Here is a 20,338-nt window from a genome sequence, read left to right as displayed (position 1 = left end):
GCAAGTGTGTAGATTATGGGATATATATATATATATATTTTTTTTTTTTTTAATGGGATATTCTTTACTAGAACAACTAAAAAATCCCAAATGTAAAGATAGAGGGCATGGTCTTTTCAAATTCCAACTCCTTTTTCCTGTTCCACCAGTAGCTGTTTAAACCTTGGCTTCTTCTAGTCAGTTCTTGTGTTTGTAGCTATGGTGCTATATTTTACATGGAAGGTTCCTAGTCCTTCAGTGATGTTCTTCAGTTGTAGAAAGGTTATCTTTTTGACCATGTGAGTTCTCTACTGATTGCAGGTGACTCAGTTCAAATCAGATGCAGAAAGGGGATGTTATCAGTCTTGTGGATGTGTCCCAGGGCACACAGAAGGACCCAGGGACAGCTGGGCCGTGCAAAGAGAACCCAGGAAGCAAATGCAGTCAGGTGTCTCTCCAGCAGTATGCCTCTCTTGCACATCCATCTCACTCTCTTTGGGTTTGGCTTTCTTCACGTTTGAACTCTCTCATGGAAGCATGGTCACCATACTGCCCATAATTTATATCTGTTTGCACTTATATCTTGTAATTCAGACTCCCAGAAAAAGGCTTACTCTTAAGCACCTAATCCCAGATACTCCAGAAAAGAAACTCTGATTCCCTGGAAAAGTTGGCACTGGCTGTCTTGCGATCTTTGTTTCTCTGAAAAGGATCTGCCTTGTTCTTACTAAAATGTAAATGACTGATAATATGGTATAGTAGTACTCCTTCCAGGTGTATTTGTATTTTAATTGGATCAAATATTAAGCTAAAGCTGTATTTCCAAATTCTGCACAAGTGAAATCTTGGGTTCCGGTATATAAAAATGTTAACCCAGATGCATGAAAATCACTAGGAATTGAAAGACAGTGCTTTACGGTTCAGGGAGTGGAAAAGAAAAATGAGTAACTGTTTGTGTAGTTAGGGGAGGAGAGCAGATAGAGATTAATAGTCAAATATATATATATATATATATATTTCTAAGGTAGCAGTGTTACAAAGATTGAATATAGCAAGTGAAAGAAAAGCCTTTTCTATTTAACTTTTTGAGAAAAGATTTGAAGGTAGGAGAAAGGACCATTTGGTTTAGTCTCACCTCAACTACTAACTATGGTTTGGGATAAGTGACTTATTCTCTGTGTGTGTGCTCGGTTGTGCAACTCTTAGTGACCGCATTGACTGTAGCCCCCAGGCTCCTCTGTCCATGGACTTTTCCAGGCAATGTTTTTACAGCATCATTTCCTTTTTATCCTGGAAAGAATTTCTCAGATGAGAATACTGGAGCAAGTTGCCATTTCCTTCTCTAGGGGATCTTCCCAACCCAGGGATCAAACCCACATCTCTTACATCTCCTGCATTGGCAGGCGGCTTCTTTACCAGTGTGCCGACTGGGAAGCCCCATTCTTCTGTACCTTAATTTACTAAATCCCGGCTCCTTTTCAGCTGTATGACCTTAACTCCTAGATGTCAATTTCTTCATCTTAAAAATGAGAATTGATGATAGTGGGACCTCAGAGTGTTCTTGTGAGGAATTAATCTATGTTAAGTGTTCAGAATAGTTTTTGGCACATCAGCAGCAGCAGTGTCAATTTTTGAAATGAGTCAATTAGATTTATGATTGCAGGAGTCCCAGCTAACTTAAAAAAAAAGAATTCTGTGGTCCAAGATCCTCTATTATGACCTCATGTCTTTTTATCAGAGTAAAGACTTAAAAACTTCGGCCATCTACTTGGGTCCTATATTGAGGCTAATTTTGGTATTGTCAATAAAAGTTATTTTGAATTCACTATGTCTGTTAGTTCTCTTTTGCTACATGTATTAATTTGTTAAGGTTGCCACAATAAATTAACACAGACTGAGTGGCTTAAACAGCAGAAATCCATTGTCTCAGAGTCTGGAGGCCAGAAGTCTGCAGTCCAGTTGTCAGCAGGAGTGGTCGCTTCCAAGATGTGCGAGGGAAGGATCTGATCCAGGCCTCTTTCCTTGACCTGTCGATGGCCTCCTTTTCTCCATGTCTCTTCACATCATCTTCCCTCTGTGTGTGTCTGTCTCTGTTCAAATTTCTTCGTTTTGTAAGGTTACCAGTCATATTGGATTAGGGTCCACCCTGTTTGCTGTTGCTGTGTAGTTGCTATGGTATCCAACTCTTTGTGAGCCCATGAACTGTAGCCCACCAGGCTCCTCTGTCCATGGAATTCTCCAGGCGAGAATACTGGAGTGGGTTGCCATTTCCTTCTCCAGGGGATCTTCCCGGCCCAGGGATTGAACTCAGGTCTCCTGTGTCTCCTGCTTGGTAAGCGGATACTTAATGACCTCACTTTAACTTGATTACTCCTGTAAAGATTGTGTCTCCAAATAAGGTCACATTCTGAGGGGCTGAGAGTTAGGCTTCATTGTTTTGAGCAGACACAGTCCAACAGATTACCCCAAAGCTCAGTGACTTAAAACAACAAGTGTTTATCTCTCAGGTCTTGGGGTGAGTAGTTTCCTGGGTCCTCTGGCTCAGGGTCTCTTGCAGAGCTGCATTCTGCACGTTTGTCCACCAGTGCTGTGGTCTCATCTGAAAGCCCCAGGGGAGGATCTGCCTCCACTTTACTCACAGGGTATTGCTGTGTTCAGTTCTTCATTGGTTGTCCGTCCTAAGGCCCCAGTTCCTCATGTCGGCTGTTTGCCAGCAGCCTACCGGCTCTTGTTGCATGAGCCTTTTGTTTTTTTGTTTGGTTTTGTGATTTAAACTGGCAACCCTTTTGTAATTTAACCCAACTGTAATTTAAAGTGGCGACCCATCGCTTTTCCCCATTCTGTTTCCTAGGAGTGAGTCATTAGGTCCAGTCCACACTTAAGGAGAGAGGGCTTCCCAAGTGGTACTAGTGGGAAGGAATCTGCCTGCCAGTCCCAGAGACACAGGACATGCGGGTTCAATCCCAGGGTCAGGAAGGTCACCTGGAGAACGAAATTGGCAACCCACTCCAGTATTCTTGCCTGGAAGTCCCATGGACAGAGCAGCCTGGTGGGCTACAGTCCATGGGGTTGCAAAGAGTCAAGAGTCAGCTGAATGTTTGAGTGCACACGTGCATGTGCGCACACACGCATGGACACAAACACACACAGACACTCACACTTACATACTCTCTCTCTCTCTGTCTCTCAAGGAGAGAGGATTACACAGGGATGTAGATTCCTGGACAGGAGGTCATTGGAAGCCACTTTGAAACTCCCTGCGTAGTACTGATATACAAGAATGAAGAAAGAAGAAAATATGCTAAGTGGAAAGATACATAAATTTTTTAATACTGTTCAGGACACTTTATTCTTAAACTCTAAGCATAAGTTTATCCCCTTTGTGCCATATAGTTTTGTAATAAAAAAGTACTCCCTCACCCTTAAAAAAAGGAGAAATGTAACTCTTATCATTTCCTTTTTTTTTTTAAGCAAAAAGGAGTTAATTCTGTTTCCTTTCATAAAATTTGTTATTTTTTTATCCTACGTAGAATTCTTCAAGTGGTATCTGACTGTACGCTTTGCTGAGTTGTTAACCTGCTATTTCTCATAAAATATCCAAAGGCCTACCTTTATTTCCCTAAAATATTTAAGAGTAGGAAGTCGTTGTTTATTAAGATTACTTTAATTTTATTAGCTTTTCTGTGGTCACTTTCTGCAACTAGGTTATAAAGTGTGAGAAATTATCCAACATTTGTGAGAATACTTAGTATACCAAATCGGTTAAGGGAAATGCCCACTTATACAGTGTAGTCCCACAGTCATATAAACTTCATTTACCAGCTAGCAGTTCTCAATATTTATGTTGATGGAGAAGTAATTGAAAAGTATTATTATGGATTCATTTTTGTCATCTTTGTTTTGGAAGGCAGTATAGTTGTTTCTTGGAGAAGGCAATGGCACCCCACTCCAGTACTCTTGCCTGGAAAATCCCATGGACAGAGGAGCCTGGTAGGCTGCAGTCCATGAGGTCGCTAAGAGTTGGACATGACTGAATGACTTCACTTTTCACTTTCATGCATTGAAGAAGGAAATGGCAACCCACTCCAGTGTTCTTGCCTGGAGAATCTCAGGGACAGAGGAGCCTGGTAGGAGGCCGTCTACGGGGTCGCACAGAGTCGGACACGACTGAAGCGACTTAGCAGCAGCAGCAGCAGCAGCAGCAGCATAGTTGTTTCTGGAAATGAAATTTGACCTAGTTGACTTTATCAGCACTAGTTAATATAAGGTGAGTGTGTATGTGTGTGTGTATGCATGTATTTAGCACATGGAATAACAGTATTTTAGTAAATTTAGTCTAAGAAAATCTCAAATTCATTGAGAAAAGATGGTCTTAACTCCATTAGAGTAGATTGTACTTGTAAAGCATCTGATTACGTGACTGGATTTTATGTTTTTAAATTATAATTATTTGTGAGTTACTATAAATACATATTATTTTGGTTTAGTTATTAGGAATGATGAGACTTTTAAATCTCAGTAGGCTTGGAAGTTGAAGTCCTCTCATTAGTCTGAATTCAGTAGGCTTTCTATGTGATACCCTTTTTACTTGTTAGTGGGATGTAGTTTAATAGAAACAATACAAAATTTTCAATTTAAAACTTCCTTTTGATCACATAGAGTAGACTGGGGAATGAATTTTCATAGTTGAACAAATGGTAATGTTTTTTGCTTAGAAGAGTTCTATTCCATTGATTATGTCAAAGAGGAAGTTTTAAACTTAAGCTCTTATGATTTTGCATTATGAGGATGTTGAGCTAAGAGTTTTGTTTATAATTTGCTGCCTTTATATCTTAAAAACGTCTGAGAATAGATAGCTTTATGACCAGATTTTGGGCTTTAGACTAAAAAAATACTGTAGCATTTTTATAGTTTACAAAATTGTTGCCCACTATTGAAAGTCTATAGAATGTATTCTTTCTAGAAATATGTATTAAGAGAGTTTAAAAAGTTCAAGAAAGGGAACTCAAAGCATAATAAAAAGTGCAGATATACTTAATGTGAAACTTACATTATAAGATTTTAAAAGTTTTTTTGATCAGAAAAAATAAGTTGAAAAGTAAAGTAGCACTACTCATTAGAGTGTTGGGATTTAAAAATTTAATGTAGTTTTTCTTTAAGAAATGATACTTAAAGTTTGGAACTTAGAAATACAAATCATTTTAAGCATGCTTTAACACATGATGTGAAACTGTTCTCTTTTTTTTCTTAGACTTTTGGTTTGTTGTCTATGACTACATCAGTTTCTATGACTATATCAATTGAGTTTATTTTGATCCTGAATATCCCTTATTTAGCTCCTGTTTTGAGGTCAAATTATGCATGTCTTTATTGACAGTATGATTAGAAAAATTGTATGAAATATTGAAAGCAGATATGAGAGCAAAACTGCAGTGTGTATTATGTAATTTCTCTTCTTGTGTCCTCATCTGTTAGATGAGTTTCTAGTCTTGCCTAGAGAATTCCATGAACAGAGGAGCCTGGGGCTACAGTCCATGGGGTTGCAAAGAGTGGGACACAACTAAGGGACTAACACTTTCACTTTCGTAAGGGTTAAATGAGATAATACCAAAGTGCTTACTATTGTGCCTGGCACATAGTAAGTAAAAGCTAAATTCATGGTAGTTGCCATTTCTTGGTACAAGCATTGGCCTTAAGTTATTTTTACTTATGTTTTTGAAGGTTAGAATACAAGCAAAATGATGTCTTGTTAATGATAATATAGAACCCTTAGTATTCAGTTGATTATGTAGTTTATTAGCATATAGAATTTATTTTTGAAAAGTAGAATAGAGTTTACATAAATGGCTGTGAGTTTTGAGCCATCACTAAAATTAATGACTTGAAAGAGGGAGAAAAAAGGTCATGGAGGAGGGGGATGTGTCATTTTTGCTGGAGGTCTCAGGAGAGATTTTGTAGTCACTAAATATATATATATATGTGTGTATAATATATACATATATATATATATATATATACACACATATATATTTTTTTTCTACAAAATTGGGAACACTAGGATGTCAACTTCATTTTCATTTTCTTTTTAAACTTTAACTATTAGCCACTCTGTTCTTTGTTTTGTTTTGACCTGGGTGAAAGGAGTGGGAGAAGGCTTGCCTGTTTTTTTTCTAGTCTTACAGAGGACATAATCCTGTTGGTCTTGTGTTCCACCTCAGGTTTTTTTTTTTTTTTTTAATGTTTTGCAGAATCATTTTGAGTTTTTAAATAAATATTAGGATGTTTCAGTTCTTTCGCCTTGCAGATTGCTGAAATTATTTGTAATAGTGTTCTCTCTCCTTCCACCTTCCTTCCTTCCTTCCTTTTCCTTGATTCCATTGAGGTAGTTTTCGACCTTTCATTTGGCCGTTCTGTTTGGTCGTAACGCATGTTTTGTAGGAAGCAAATTCCGTGTCATGTGTTCATGGTGCAAGAACTGTTTTTCTCTCTATAGTATCGCTAGCTTTTTCTTAGCTGTATAATTGTCTAACCCCAACCCCCTCCTGCCCTACAATGAATTTTTGTAGTTACTTCTGAACCAGTCAAAATCTGTACTTTATGAGAGCAGAGTTAGTAGTTGGTTTATTTTTTTAAATATTTTATAATTAAAACAATCTAAAAATTTTTGCCTTCCTCTAACAAAAGTAGATTATCTTGTGTTTTGCTGTATCTGGGTGAGCATTCAGGAAAATAAGGGCTTCCTTTTGTGGTCAGAGGTTGTTGAAGGAATGCTTTTATAAAAGCTTTTATCTGAAGACAAACTGTATCCCCCATGAAAGAATAACCCTTAGTTTATTGTACAGAGGCCCTACTAAAGAGATTATGTGTTTTTTAAATGTGAACTTATCCTTATCTCCCCTGTTTTTTTTAGGGTTTTTTTTTTTAAGGTTTTTTTTTTTTAATATGAACCATTTTTAAAAATCTTTATTGAATTTGTTACAATATTGCTTCTGTTTTACGTTTTGATTTTTTGGCTGGAAGGCATGTGGGATCTTAGCTCACTGACCAGCGGTTGAACCCGCACACCCTGCGTTGGAAGGAGTCCTAACCACTGGACTGCCAAGGAGGGCCCTCCCCTGGTTTTTGAATCATACATTTTGATGTTTTTCATTTCCTAAGCCTGCTAAAAAATGGCCTTGTTCAAGGAACTCAGTTTTATACATCACAGGTATATGAAATACATCCCCTTCCCTGAATAATAATCAAAATAATAACAACATTGACTGTTTCTGAGGGGTTTTGCATATATGACATCATTTATTCTTTGTAACACTCCTGTGAGTTGGCTTCTATTATTATACTAATTTTATAGGTTAGAAACAAGCAGGAGAAGTAGCTTGCCAAAGGCCACAGGATTAGGAAATGGCACAACCAGGATTTAAATGTAGGAGTCTGACACCAGGGCTCAGACTCACCTGCTCTTTTATCCTGCCTCTCTTATACATGAAGAAAGACATCATTCTGTTCTTTTCCCTAGAAGAGTGTGAAGCATTCTTATAATATTCAAATTTGTATTTGAAGACAGTAGCCTGTGAATGTTCATTATATCAACCATAGGCCTCAAATATTCTATTGCTGAGAAAAGTAAGAAAATACATACCAATAAATGTTTGGATCAGAACAATTTGTTCTGTCTTCTCGATGACCTTGTATAAACTTAATATTCTATTTGGGGAAAGAATCTATTGATTTTTAAGTAATTGAATCCTAGGCTTTGCTGTGACCTAACCATATTTTTGATATTTAGTATGCTAATTTTACTTAGTGATTTCCTTTGCACATTTTGTACCTACATAGAAGTCCATGTTTATCTTTTTTTTTTTTTTAAGATTATGTAGAGAACAAGTATCCAGTATCAGATACTATAGAACTCAAGTACAGGAAGGGCAGCCACGCTTCCGGGAAACTGGAATTTTTTTGGTTATTTATTCACCATTTCTTTTTCCGAAATTGCTTATACTCTTTGTTTTTGTGTCTCTCTTCCAAATGGTTTATTCTGTTTTCTTAACATGCAGTGGTCAGTTGTGGGTGTGAGGTTCAGCAGGCTCTCGGCCCCCACAGCTAATTATCCTGATTCTCATATTCTAAATTCTAACTTGCTAAGAGAGAGGACTCATTTGTCTCACGTTATGAATGATGTCCAACACCCGTGCAGTCTTTGGAACAACCCAGCTATGTGTTCACAATAGCATTGCCTTTGCAGTGAGTGGGGAAAGGGCAGATTCTCCAAGGGCTTGTGTGTAGGAAGAAAATAAATATCTTTAGTAACTGAAGCAATCCTTTTTTTTTTTTTTTTGAGATTTTAGTTACACGAAAACATTTTTGAGATTTTAGTTACATTTCAAGGTTATTGATTTGAGTTAGTTCCTTGCTTTTTCTTTGTAAGTGTAAGGACTTTGTGGCAAACTTATTTCCCACAGTTAATAGTTTATGAGTCTGGAATGGGGAGTTTTAAGTCTCATTTAATAGTGGAAAATAGTCTGTTAATTAAATGAATTTTTCATATCTTTCACAAGTCATATCTTGTAGCTTAATTTTAAAGAAGCATAAAATTTAAACAGTGTTCTCTTTGACCTGTAGTCCACCAAAAAAACCCCAAACCAGTGGCCTTAGCCATTCTTTTTTACATTTTCTTTCAGTTTATTATACTTCCTTCTGTATGATTTGCCTAAGAGCAGGACTTTTAAGAGTGGTTGAACCTTTTAAGAATAAGAAAGTATCTACCACAGAATTAACAGAAAGGTGAAGAACATATATGAGATTGTGTAATGTATATGCAAATAATTCACAGATTTTAATTAGAAATATATAGTTTGATCCTTTACCCATTTGTTTACCTTGGTATATGATGTTCTCATTGTGACAGTAAACTCCATGGTTTAAGAAAAGATTTGTACAGTACAACCATAATTTTTCATCTTTAGTAACAACAGAAAATCACATAGTTTTATGCTTAAAGTATTACTATAAAATACATTTGTTTTAATTTTTTTAGTTGTTGTTTTGGCTACATCAGATGGGGTATTCTTAACCATTGGACCACCAAGGAAGTCTGTTTTTAGAGGAGAAAGAAAGCATTATAATTTTGTGTATCCTTCTCACAATCTGGCTGGAGTAGTAAACCAGTCTAATATTTAGCAGTTAGCCCTTTGTAGATTAGCGGAAAGTTTCTTCAGTTCAGTTCAGTTCAGTCGCTCAGTTGTGTCTGACTCTTTGCGACCCCATGAATCACAGCACGCCAGGCCTCCCTGTCCATCACCAACTCCCGGAGTTCACCCAGACTCACGTCCATCGAGTCAGTGATGCCATCCAGCCATCTCATCCTCTGTCATCCCCTTCTCCTCCTGCCCCCAATCCCTCCCAGCATCAGAGTCTTTTACAATGAGTCAACTCTTCACATGAGGTGGCCAAAGTACTGGAGTTTCAACTTGAGCATCATTCCTTCCAAAGAAATCCCAGGGCTGATCTCTTTCAGAATGGACTGGTTGGATCTCCTTGCAGTCCAAGGGACTCTCAAGAGTCTTCTCCAACACCACAGTTCAAAAGCATCAATTCTTCGGCACTCAGCTTTCTTCACAGTCCAACTCTCACATCCATACTTCTGGTCTAACAAAAATACTAGAAATCTAAAAGCAAGTGGAGACTGTCCAGTGGTTTTATGTCCCTCCTTTTAAACTGAACTTTGAGTTTTGAAAATTTCCAGCATACAGAAAAGCTCGATGAATGAGTGCAGTGTACATCCAAATACCTTTAACCTTAATTCAGCAATTACCAGTGTTTTGCCACTTGCGTTCTCATTGTGTTTGTATATATTTCACAGAGGAGTGAGGCATCACTGAACCCTTTGAAAGTAATTTGGACCATTATGATGCTTCACACTTGTAAACACTTCAGCATGCACCTCCTAGAAATAAGGACATTCTTCTCTCTGACTACTGTATCATTATCATATATTAGAAAATAATAGTCATCCCATACTGTCATGTTTAAATCTAGTCCATATCCAAATTTTCCAACCATCCCCAAGATATCTTTTATACCTTTTTTCAAACAACAGGTTGGTTTGATCTACACCTTACATTTGTTTATGTCTTTTTGTTCTTTTAAAAATCTGGATTGGTTTCTCGTATCCTTTTTCTCTGTTTTTTTTTTTTTTTTTAATGATAGTGACCTTTTGAAGAGAGTCCAGAACAAATTTCTTATAGAAATCCACCTTCTGCATTTGTTTCTTCTTTGTGATACTGGAAAACATTCCTGTCACAGGAGTAGGAAGCTGCACAAGATACATAAGAACAGTCTCCAGGGGAATTAAATAGTGACTGGAAGTAGTTATTACTGGGTTGAAGTTAGTAAATGAGAATAATTAAGAAAGGTTTTTTCAGGTTAATGGAACAGAAGTTGGGAAAAGAAAGATGTTAAAGGGAATGCATATGGCACTGAGGTGAGGGTTGGTGTCAGATGGTTACTTGATAAACAGAGAGGAGAGGGTTAGGGAATCACAGTCCCCAGCTCCTAGAGGGTTAGGTGTTCAATTCTGTGTTGAGTGGTTGAACAAACTAAGAAGTCTTTTCCGCGAAGTGAACCCAGGTCAGCTTAACTGCGATTGGAAAAGCAAAGAGAGTTGTGTGCATCAGACCTTTTCTATGTTACGAGGTTTTCCGTGAAAGTACAGATGTCATATTAATGTGTGCTGCTTCTTACAAACTTTCTGGGGGGAAATTTGGAGCCGTGATTTTATACTTTGTCTATCAGTTCAGTTCAGTCACTCAGCCATGTCTGACTCTTTGCGACCCTATAGGCTACAGCACACCGGGCTTCCCTGTCCATCACCAACTCCCGGAGTTGTCTATCTCTTGTATTCTCTCTGTATTAGGATAGTTGTCTAGGTCCTGAAGTGGGAAGTACCAGGTACTGTAGCGACAAAAGTTTCAGAATTAGAAATCCTAGGTTGAGATCTTGTTTACCACGTTGTGGCTGAGCAGCCTGGTTTGAGTACTTGGCCTCTGTTTCCTCCTTTGTGATGATGCAGCAGCACAGGGTGAGGGAAAGAACAGAAGCTTTGGAGTTAGGCAGACGTGTTTCTCAAGCAGCCTCCTTCTTCTGGTTACTACCATGTGACTTTGGGCTACTTCTCTTATTCTCAGTGTTCTCTTCAGTAGAAATGGGATTAATATATCAATTCCATATGATGATTCTTAGAATTAAAGAGATATTCATATAAAATGCTGAATGTGGAGCCGTAAGTACTTACACATGTTACTCTTCTTCGCAAAGAATTGTTGCAAGGATCCTGTTAAATGGTTAAATGAATGTGAACTGTCTTTGTTCAGCATTAAGTCCTACACAGGAAACTTAGCTGGTGCCTAGGAAATAGAATGCAGATATAGCATTTAATTATTTTTGCTGCTTTTTACATTGATGAAATCTCTGCCATGATGATTTCCTAGGAAATATTCTGTACATGCTATAAAATAACATTAAAGGAATCTGCTTTTTAAGAAAGTAGAATAAGTGTAAACATTTTATAATAATTTGTGCTGGTGTATATCTAAAATGATTCACTCATCTGTCAGGGCTCTGAGCTAAAATCAGTGGGGCTAGGTGAGTTATTTGTAGCCTGAATGCTTTGGCTTTTGATGTAGGCTTTCAGGAAGTTGTTTTATTTTCAAAGTTTTTTTTTTTTTTTTTTTTTAATGAAAGAATAAAAATAAGCTAATTAAAGCTTTGCAGTTTGAAGGTAGAAAAAATAATATCTCACTCAGAGTTAAGGACTGGTAATCTGTTAGCCAACTGGAATATTTATTTTTGATAAGTTAAGACATGGTGTAAGCAGCAACTGCTAAGAGCATCCAGCATTAGCATTACAGATTGGTAAGGACTTCAATAAGAATCTGATTATCTTTTCATCAAAAGTCTAAGATGACTTTCCCTTCCCCCATTATTTATAAAATGGAAAGAGGTACCCAAACTGCCTTTGTGAGCACAAAGACCTCAGAGGATATTTCCCAGTGGATATAAGATAGATCAAACATTTCAATGTTTAGATGTCATTTAGTTCTTTAAGCAATATGTATGGAGAGTAAGTTAAACAACTTTGTTCCAAATAATAGTTCTTGCTATACTATTGGCCATATATTTACATGCTTGTGAGCTTAGTCGTGTCCTATTCTTTGCGACCCCATGGACTGTAAACCACCAGCCTCCTCTGTCCATGATTCTCCAGGCAAGAATATTGGAGTGGGTTGCCATTTCCTTCTTCAGGGAATCTTCCTGACCCAGGGATCAAACTCCTCCTGCATATCCTGCATTGGTAGGTGGATTCTTTACTGCTGCACCACCTGGGAAGCCCTTATTTACGTAAGAAAATATGTAAATAGAAATCCAAGCAAAAGAGCCCATCTGTCAACTGAATTGACCTTTGATATTAACTCTGTCTCTTTTTCCTCCCTACCTTCCTCACTCCCACACCCATAACAAACACACACATGTGAGTGCATGCACAGTTAAGATTTTTAAATTAAAGTTTGAAGGACAGATGTTACTTGTTATTAAAAGGCTAAATGTGGTAATTAAAACATTTTTTTGTGGGGAGAGGAGACCATGCTGGGACCTACTAAATCCTCAGTACTTCTATTTAGTTTGTTTTCTTCCTTCTTGATTTTGGTTTTACTGCCTTAAAGAACAGGTTCATAAAAATGTTCCAGTTCTCGGAAAAAATGATAATTTCTATAAACTGGAAAAGAGCTTTAAGAAGTAAGATTTTTGCCCTGGAGGAGTTAAATGGTGTAGTGAACTCTTTAATGTATATTTTTCATCTGTTGTATTTTATATGCTTAGTACAAAATTATAAGAAATGTTTATATTTATACAATAAAATGTTTTTATTGTACAGCTTTAAGTGCAACATGAAAGTTAACTTGAATCTGTTACTGACATCTGAAATCTACAGTATGGATACCAAAGTGGGCTCCTAGAATCTAACTATAAATATATATTTTATAGTTTTTGTATATAATATGCATATATGTTATATATGTATACGTTATATGTGTAGTTTTATATAGTATACGGTTCTATCTTGATGCCTTGAACTGAGAAATGAAAAGAGTCTGTAAAATGAAAGCACTAGAAACATGATTCCATGTTTCCTCATGTTTACTTTTCAGTACTCATATGTTATACTTTGATTATGAATAATACTGCCCACGAGTAACCCCTGATAATGTCAGCTGTTTATAAAGACCATAGAATTTCATAAAGGAATTATTCCACTAGGAGCAATTAAGAAAGCTAGTTAATTCTCAAAAGGTAGACATCTTACTATGAGACCAGTCTCTGTTTCACCCTGAAATCTTGGAGAGCAAACTTTTTCTTCTCCCTTTCTTTTCATTACTGTCTCTACTTTTCCTTCCTCACTTTTCAGTACTCGACCCTCCCTCTCTTCCATTCCTTACCTTTTCTTTTCATTCGTTCCTTTTAGGGATCTCTTTTCCCAGAGGTTCCATCTTGTGTTTGTGTAAAATAGACACTGAATATATTGTTCAATAGCAGTTTCTTTAAGATTGGGTCCAAGAAGGCTCTTGCAGCTGTTTCATGACCAAGGTTTTTTTTTTTTTTTTTTTTTAAGTGTATTCCTTATCTTTGGTTTATCTGATGTTTTCTCTTGATAAGATTCTGCTTATGCATTCCTGGATGGAATATTACATAAAGGATTGTGTCTTTCTTAGCACATCTTATCTGGAGGTACACAGTATCCATCTGCTGTTCACTTGTGATATAAAATTGACCACCTGTTTTCTTGTCTGATTTCTCCAATGTGTTACTGTAGTAAACTAATATAGCGATTGGTGAGGAGATACTTTAAGACAAATAAAATATCCTACTCTTCATCAAAACTTCATCCACTATATGTAGGATCCATTGATGAAAGCTCTCTTGAACTGATCTTGTCTATTATGGTTCTAAAATTATTTTTTTCAAATTCCAACACTCCTATTTTTATCAGCCGTTACTTAACATCCTACTGTAATAAGAGCTCTTTTGTTTATCTATCTCTATTGTTTTATTTATTGTTGAACTCATGGATACCTGTTTTTTCTTTTCTGACAACAATTTATTACTGTCCTTAAATATTTCAGTCCTCAAATTACCTCACATCTCACCAGTGGGACCCTCTTTTATCATGCTATCCAGAGTCAAAACATTACATAGAAAACACTCAAAAATTCCGACTATTGCTTTCATTTGATAGCTTCGGTGGAAATTGTTTTATTAATTCAGTATATTCATTTTCAGTTTATCAAGAGGCCATGATTAATTTGAAAGAATGAGTGGAGATCACGAAAGCCCTCGGATTTTTTTCGTTTCATTTTCGTTTAAAGCTCACATTTGGCTTCTTTTTTCACTGAGGATAACAGTGGTCGGACTCATGACAAGACGGAAAGCTTGCAGGCAAGAAGTGGATGAAGAGGAATGGACTGCTCACAGGGCAGTGTCGCTGCATGGATGTACATTCACTGTTTCCCTCTACCCATTTCTGTGAACTTGTCTAAATGCACTAAGTGTTACCTTTTGTTTGTATTTTGTATTTCTTGTCGTTTTTGTCTTTCTGTTTTGCTTTAGTTTATGATGTTTTTCATCCCTCTTGTAAAATCAGAACTTGTCCACAAAAAGATGATTTTTTTATACTACCCAGCATTATGATATTTTTATAATTAATACCTTACCCTTAAATATATGACAAGCCTCTACTTTTGTGAATTAGAAATGTAATTTCAAGCAAATGTAATTTCAAGATTGTTTACTATGAAACAGATTCTTTAGTAGTTTTTGGAAAATAGTAGCATTCCTGATTAGAAAATAGCATATTAAGTGATTGGTTTTGTGCTGCTTGCCAAAAGCATGTAAAGCCTTTTCTCCTAATTCTTGTTAATTGAGATTAGCACACATGAAAATTATACAGTTTTGATTATTAAAAATTTAATACATATATTTTTTCTTGGGAGTCCCATTTTTAAACAAGTTTAAAGAGAGGGTTGTCCATGTCAAAATAGAAACAAAGTAAAAATAGCCAACTCAGGACTTCAAGCCTACAGTGAACTTGGCTTTTATTTCCATGCAGTATTTCTGAGTTTAGCTTGTGTTGAATGCCAGGTTCTTTCTGTAAAAACAAAAATGCCTTTCTTTGGATTATTTATAAGCTTCGTTTTTAGTATGGCCAGTGGAGTTAATGGCCATAACCATTAATATTGGCTATATACCTTGAAGGCAGTACTGTATCAATTTGTATTAACCTAAAATTTTTGTTGTGATAAGCATTAGGTCTAATTAAATTCTGTATTTCAGGAAAAATATTGAATCTTATATGCTTTAATATTTTTAAATTATGAAGTGCATAACCTAAAATTTGATATTTTAACTACTTTTAAGTGTACAGTTTACATTATATATATTCCAGATGTGTAACCATCACCACTATCCATTTCCAGAACTTTCATCATTCCCCATTCTCCTTTCTCTTGGCCCCTGGTAACCTCTATTTCTGTCTCTATGAATGTCTATATTCCAGATATTTTATGTAAGTGAGATCTTACGAAATTTGTCCTGTTTGTGTCTGACATTTCACGTAATGTGTTTCCAAGCTTCAGTCCATGTTGTAGCGTGTAGCAGAACCTTATTCCTTTTTATGGGTCAATAATATTCCACTGTTATGTATATTCCACTTTTTGTATATTCATTAACCTATTGATGGACATTTTGGTTATTTCCACGTTTTGCTGTTGTGAAATCTGCTGCTGTAAACATTGGTGTATAAGTACCTGTTAGAACCTCTGCTTTCAGTTTTGGATACACACACAATGCACACACACCTACTCACCCCAGGAGTGGAATTGCTGAGTCGTGTGGTAACTCTATGGTTAAATTTTTGAGGAACTGCCATATTGTCTTCCACAGTGGCTGAATTATTTTACAGTATCACTGGCACTATGCAAGAATTCTAATTTCTTACATCTTTGCTAAAACTTGTTATTTTTTGATAACAGCCATCCTAGTGGATGTGAAGTATTATCTCATCATGGTTTTGATGGACATTTTCTTGATGACTGTTGATTTTGAACATTTTTTTCATGTGTTTATTGACTGTATGTCTTCTTTGGTAAAATGGCTCAGTCTTATTTTTTATTGGGTTGTCTTCTTGATCTTCTTTTTGTATTCTGGTCATTAAACCTTAATCACAGATAGGATTTGCAGGTATTTTCTCCTTTCTGGGAGTTATTTTCACTCTTTAGATGATGCCCTTTCATTCTAAGGAAGCCCAATTTATCTGTTTTTCCAGTTCTGGTATCATATTTGAGAAACTGTAGCTAAATCCAAGGTCATGAAAAGTTGCTCTTATGTTTTCTTGTAAGAATTTTATAGTTTTAGCTTTCTGATGAGGTATGTGATCCATCTTAAGTTTATTCTTATATGTGGCGTAACATATATAAGTGAAGTCCAAAAAAAATGAAGTTTTTTTTTGCATGTGGATTTCCAGTTTTCCCATTACCTTTTTTTTTGTTTGTTTTTAAAGTTCTTTATTGAATGGTCTTGACTCCCTTGTGGAAAATCAACTGGACATATATGTGAGGGTTTATTTTTGCACACTCTCTGCTATTCCACTGGTCTTTATGTCCATACTCATGCCTGAACTAGGTTATTTTGATTACTGTGTTAAGTATTTTGTTTTTAATATTGACTAATTTATTATTCTTAATGTGTGCCTTTTAAACTATTTCTACTATATCTTTAGATTTTGCATTTAATAATTTCATTTAGTTGACAGTACTCCAAAAAGAACTGTAAATATCAACTTTATAATGAGTTCTCTTGAACTTAAAATACTAGAAAAATTAATATTAAAGTAAGCAGTCGGGGTTTTTTAATTGATATTGCACTTTCTTTGGAAATTCGAGGGAAAAGTATAAAGACAAAAAATGAAATGTTAATTGTACTTGCTCACAGAAAGAATAAAAAAATGAGAAAGACCAATTATTCATATAATCTATTAACTGATTCTTTAATTTTTTGTTAAATGTCACTTTTATCTTAGTTCTGGAAATAATCTACCTAATGAAGTGCTTTAGGAATTTCATAAAAGAAAATACTGGAATTTTGCAAGATAGATTTTTAATAAGGACCTGGTAATGACTTAATTATTAAGCTAGGTCTGAATGACTGTTTATTAGGCTTTCCTTTAATGTTACAAATATCCAACCTAATTTTAGTCCTTTCAAACTGCAAAAACGATGAGAAAACTTGAACATCAGCTCTTATTTTCCTTTTCTGTTGAGATACAGACTTTATTTTCATCACTTTTTTCAGAGTAAGTTTGAATATTGAATAATATGTTCCCCAATATTTCAACTATGCTGCTGCTGCTAAGTCGCTTTAGTCGTGTCCGACTCTGTGCGACCCCAGAGACGGCAGCCCACCAGGCTCCCCCGTCCCTGGTATTCTCCAGGCAAGAACATTGGAGTGGGTTGCCATTTCCTTCTCCAATGCATGAAAGTGAAAAGTGAAAGTGAAGTCGCTCAGTGTGTCCAACTCTTCACGACCCCATGAACTGTAGCCTACCAGGCTCCTCCGTCCATGGGATTCTCCAGGCAAGAGTACTGGAGTGGGGTGCCATTGCCTTCTCTAATTCAACTATAGTCCTTAAAATAGAGGTTCTTGTCCTTAATTTAAAGCCCAGTATTCTTGTTACAAAACATTTTTAGTTCACAGTTCTAAATCCCAAATACTATAGTCCTTAAAATAAGTTATTTGGGATTTAGAACTGTGAACCTAAAAATATCTTGTAACAAGAATACTGGGCTTTAAATTAAGGACAAGAACCTCTGAGAAAGCAAACTTAACCTTTTAAAAATTTGTTACAAAGTAATTAATTCTATCCCATGAACCAGTACACGAAAAAGATACACCCTCCCTCAATAACTCAGTTATTCAATTTTTTTCTAATAGGTCTCACAAATTTTTAAATGTTATGTAATAGCCAATCTTGTTTTACCTGTATCCTCATATACTTTTTTCTATCCCTAAATTACATGGAAACAAATCACAGACATCATTTAATCAGCAAATATTTTAGTTGTTTGTGTGTGTGTGTGTGTGTGTGTGTGTAGGAACAGACTGCTAATGTATAGTTTAGGGCAAATCCATTCAATAAATAATGTTTAAATTTCTACTGTGGTTATGATATAGTAGGGAATAGAAAAGACAAGATCTCTGTTCTAAAGGAACTTACTTATAATTTAGAACCAGTTCTTAAGCTGAAATTTATGGGCACTGAAATCCTGAAGAATTTGAGTCCAGCCTTGAAAATACAAAATAGAACTCGAGCTGTATTCTTACATACTTGAGTCACATACTCAAGGAGAGGTAATTTAGTCCTTTTATCTTAAAAGGGGAAAAAACAGAACTGTATTTGATATCAGCAATAAAACATGTTAGAAATATATAGAGTTGGGCTTATCAGTTATAAATGACTTAAAATTTTAGATTTAGGTGAATTAGAATGATGTAAAACCACTTCTGCTTTCATCATATTGACTTTATAGCTCCTGTTTATTTGGACAGTCATGAATTTAAAATTCATGTCTATTTTCAAAATGTGCTGGTGAATTTTATTAATTTGGTATGTAACATATACCAATTACATTTTTTATTTGTTCAGAATACCTTTATAGTACTGTTATTTTTCCCTGTTTTGAGTTTTGAAATGTTGATGACATGTGATTTCAAATAGAATCCCAAAGTTCTGCTTTTGTACCTTTTTATCTATTGATTTCATACTACTTTTGGTCCTTTGTTGCTAATGGTTTTCAGGCCATCATCCTACCTAAACTGAATGGCTCTGATTTCCTGTCTGGATTAGAGAGAGCTCCTTTGGAGCCCTTTTCTACTCTGCAGCCTCTGCAACCTGAGTCCTCTTTGTAGAATGACGATCTAATTTTCTTACTCTCCTTTTGGAAATTCTGCATGTCTCCCTACTGCCTTTAGGTGAAGCCCAGAGTATAGGATATCACACATTCTTCTACTCAACTGAAGCTTATATATTCAGTCCCTTTAAGTGTCCTCTCCAGTGATTTCTTCACTCTTTACATGTAGATATTTATACCCTCATCCATTCTTGCTTCTGCAACAACTTCTCATCTTCCTCTCCGTTTTTTTGAAATCTGACATGTGCTAGGTGTACAGGTAGGGTCTTGTTATTTTCCTTTTTAAAGCACTTTTACTGGGGCTTCCATGGTGGTCCAGTGGTTGGCACTTCCCCTTCCAATGCAGGGGGTGCAGGTTCAATCCCTGGTTGGGGAGCTGGGATCCTACATGCCTCATCATATGATAGAGATAGTGTCTTATTTGTCCTCTGTGTCTATGGGGCCTGGTAACTGGGACATAGTAGGCACAGACTGATAATTTATTGAATGAATGAATGTGTACCTGTTGCTGTGATATAAATTGCCCTAAAACTAAAAAAAAATTTTTTTTTTTAAATTATCTTATGGTTTCTGTAGGTCAGGCATTCAGGAGTGGTTTAGCTGGTATGTTCTGGGTTAGAATCTCTTATGAGGCTGTAGTCATCAAGATGTTGGTCAGAGCTATTGGAAGACTTGACTGGGGCCCCAGGATTCTTCCATTATAGCTGGCTCATATAGGTGTTAACAGAAGGCCTGTCATCAGGAAGCATCAGTTCCTGTTGACGTGGACCTCTACATAGGGCTACTTGAGTATCCTCCTGACATGGAAGTCAGCTTCCTTCAGAGCACGTGATCCAAGAGAGGGAAGGAGGAGGAAGCCCACAGTGCCTTTCATGACATGATCACACACAGTCACTGCCATTACAGTCTATCCTTAACTCACAGTTAAGAAGAGGCTCTATCTTTGAAAGGAGTATCAAAGGATTTATGGGTAAATTTTATAACTAATCACTACAGAATGGAATAGTCATTTATGATTCTCCCTTGTTCAGTCTTGTTCAGTCGTGTCTGACTCTTTGCAACCCCATAGATTGTACCCTGCCAGGCTCCTCGGTCCATGAGATTGTCCAGGCAAGTATATTGGAATGGGTTGCCATTTCTTCCTCCAGGAGATCTTCCCAATGCAGGGATTGAACCTGTGTCTCCTGTAGCTCCTACATTGGCAGGTGGATTCTTGAGTCACTTGGGATTCTCCCTTGAAGGTGACCAAAATAAGTCATTTTCCTTTCTTATGAAATACATTTGTTCAGATGGAAATAAATTTTAAAAGTATTCCCTTAGGGCTTCCTTGGTGGCTCTGCAGT

General features: G+C 36.3%; 1 protein-coding gene across 8 annotated transcripts in view; it reads left to right on the top strand.

Annotated features, from left to right (window-relative positions):
• The window catches only part of WDFY3 (WD repeat and FYVE domain containing 3), a 284,092-nt gene that overhangs the window by 28,434 nt on the left and 235,320 nt on the right, over positions 1–20,338 (top strand). The gene's annotated exons all lie outside the window — the stretch shown is intronic.

Source organism: Bos javanicus, chromosome 6 (assembly GCF_032452875.1).
Source record: "Bos javanicus breed banteng chromosome 6, ARS-OSU_banteng_1.0, whole genome shotgun sequence".
In the NCBI taxonomy this organism is placed as follows: Eukaryota; Metazoa; Chordata; class Mammalia; order Artiodactyla; family Bovidae; genus Bos; species Bos javanicus.
The sequence above is the reverse complement of the archived record's forward strand: the minus strand, read 5'-3'. Positions and strand labels throughout refer to the sequence as shown.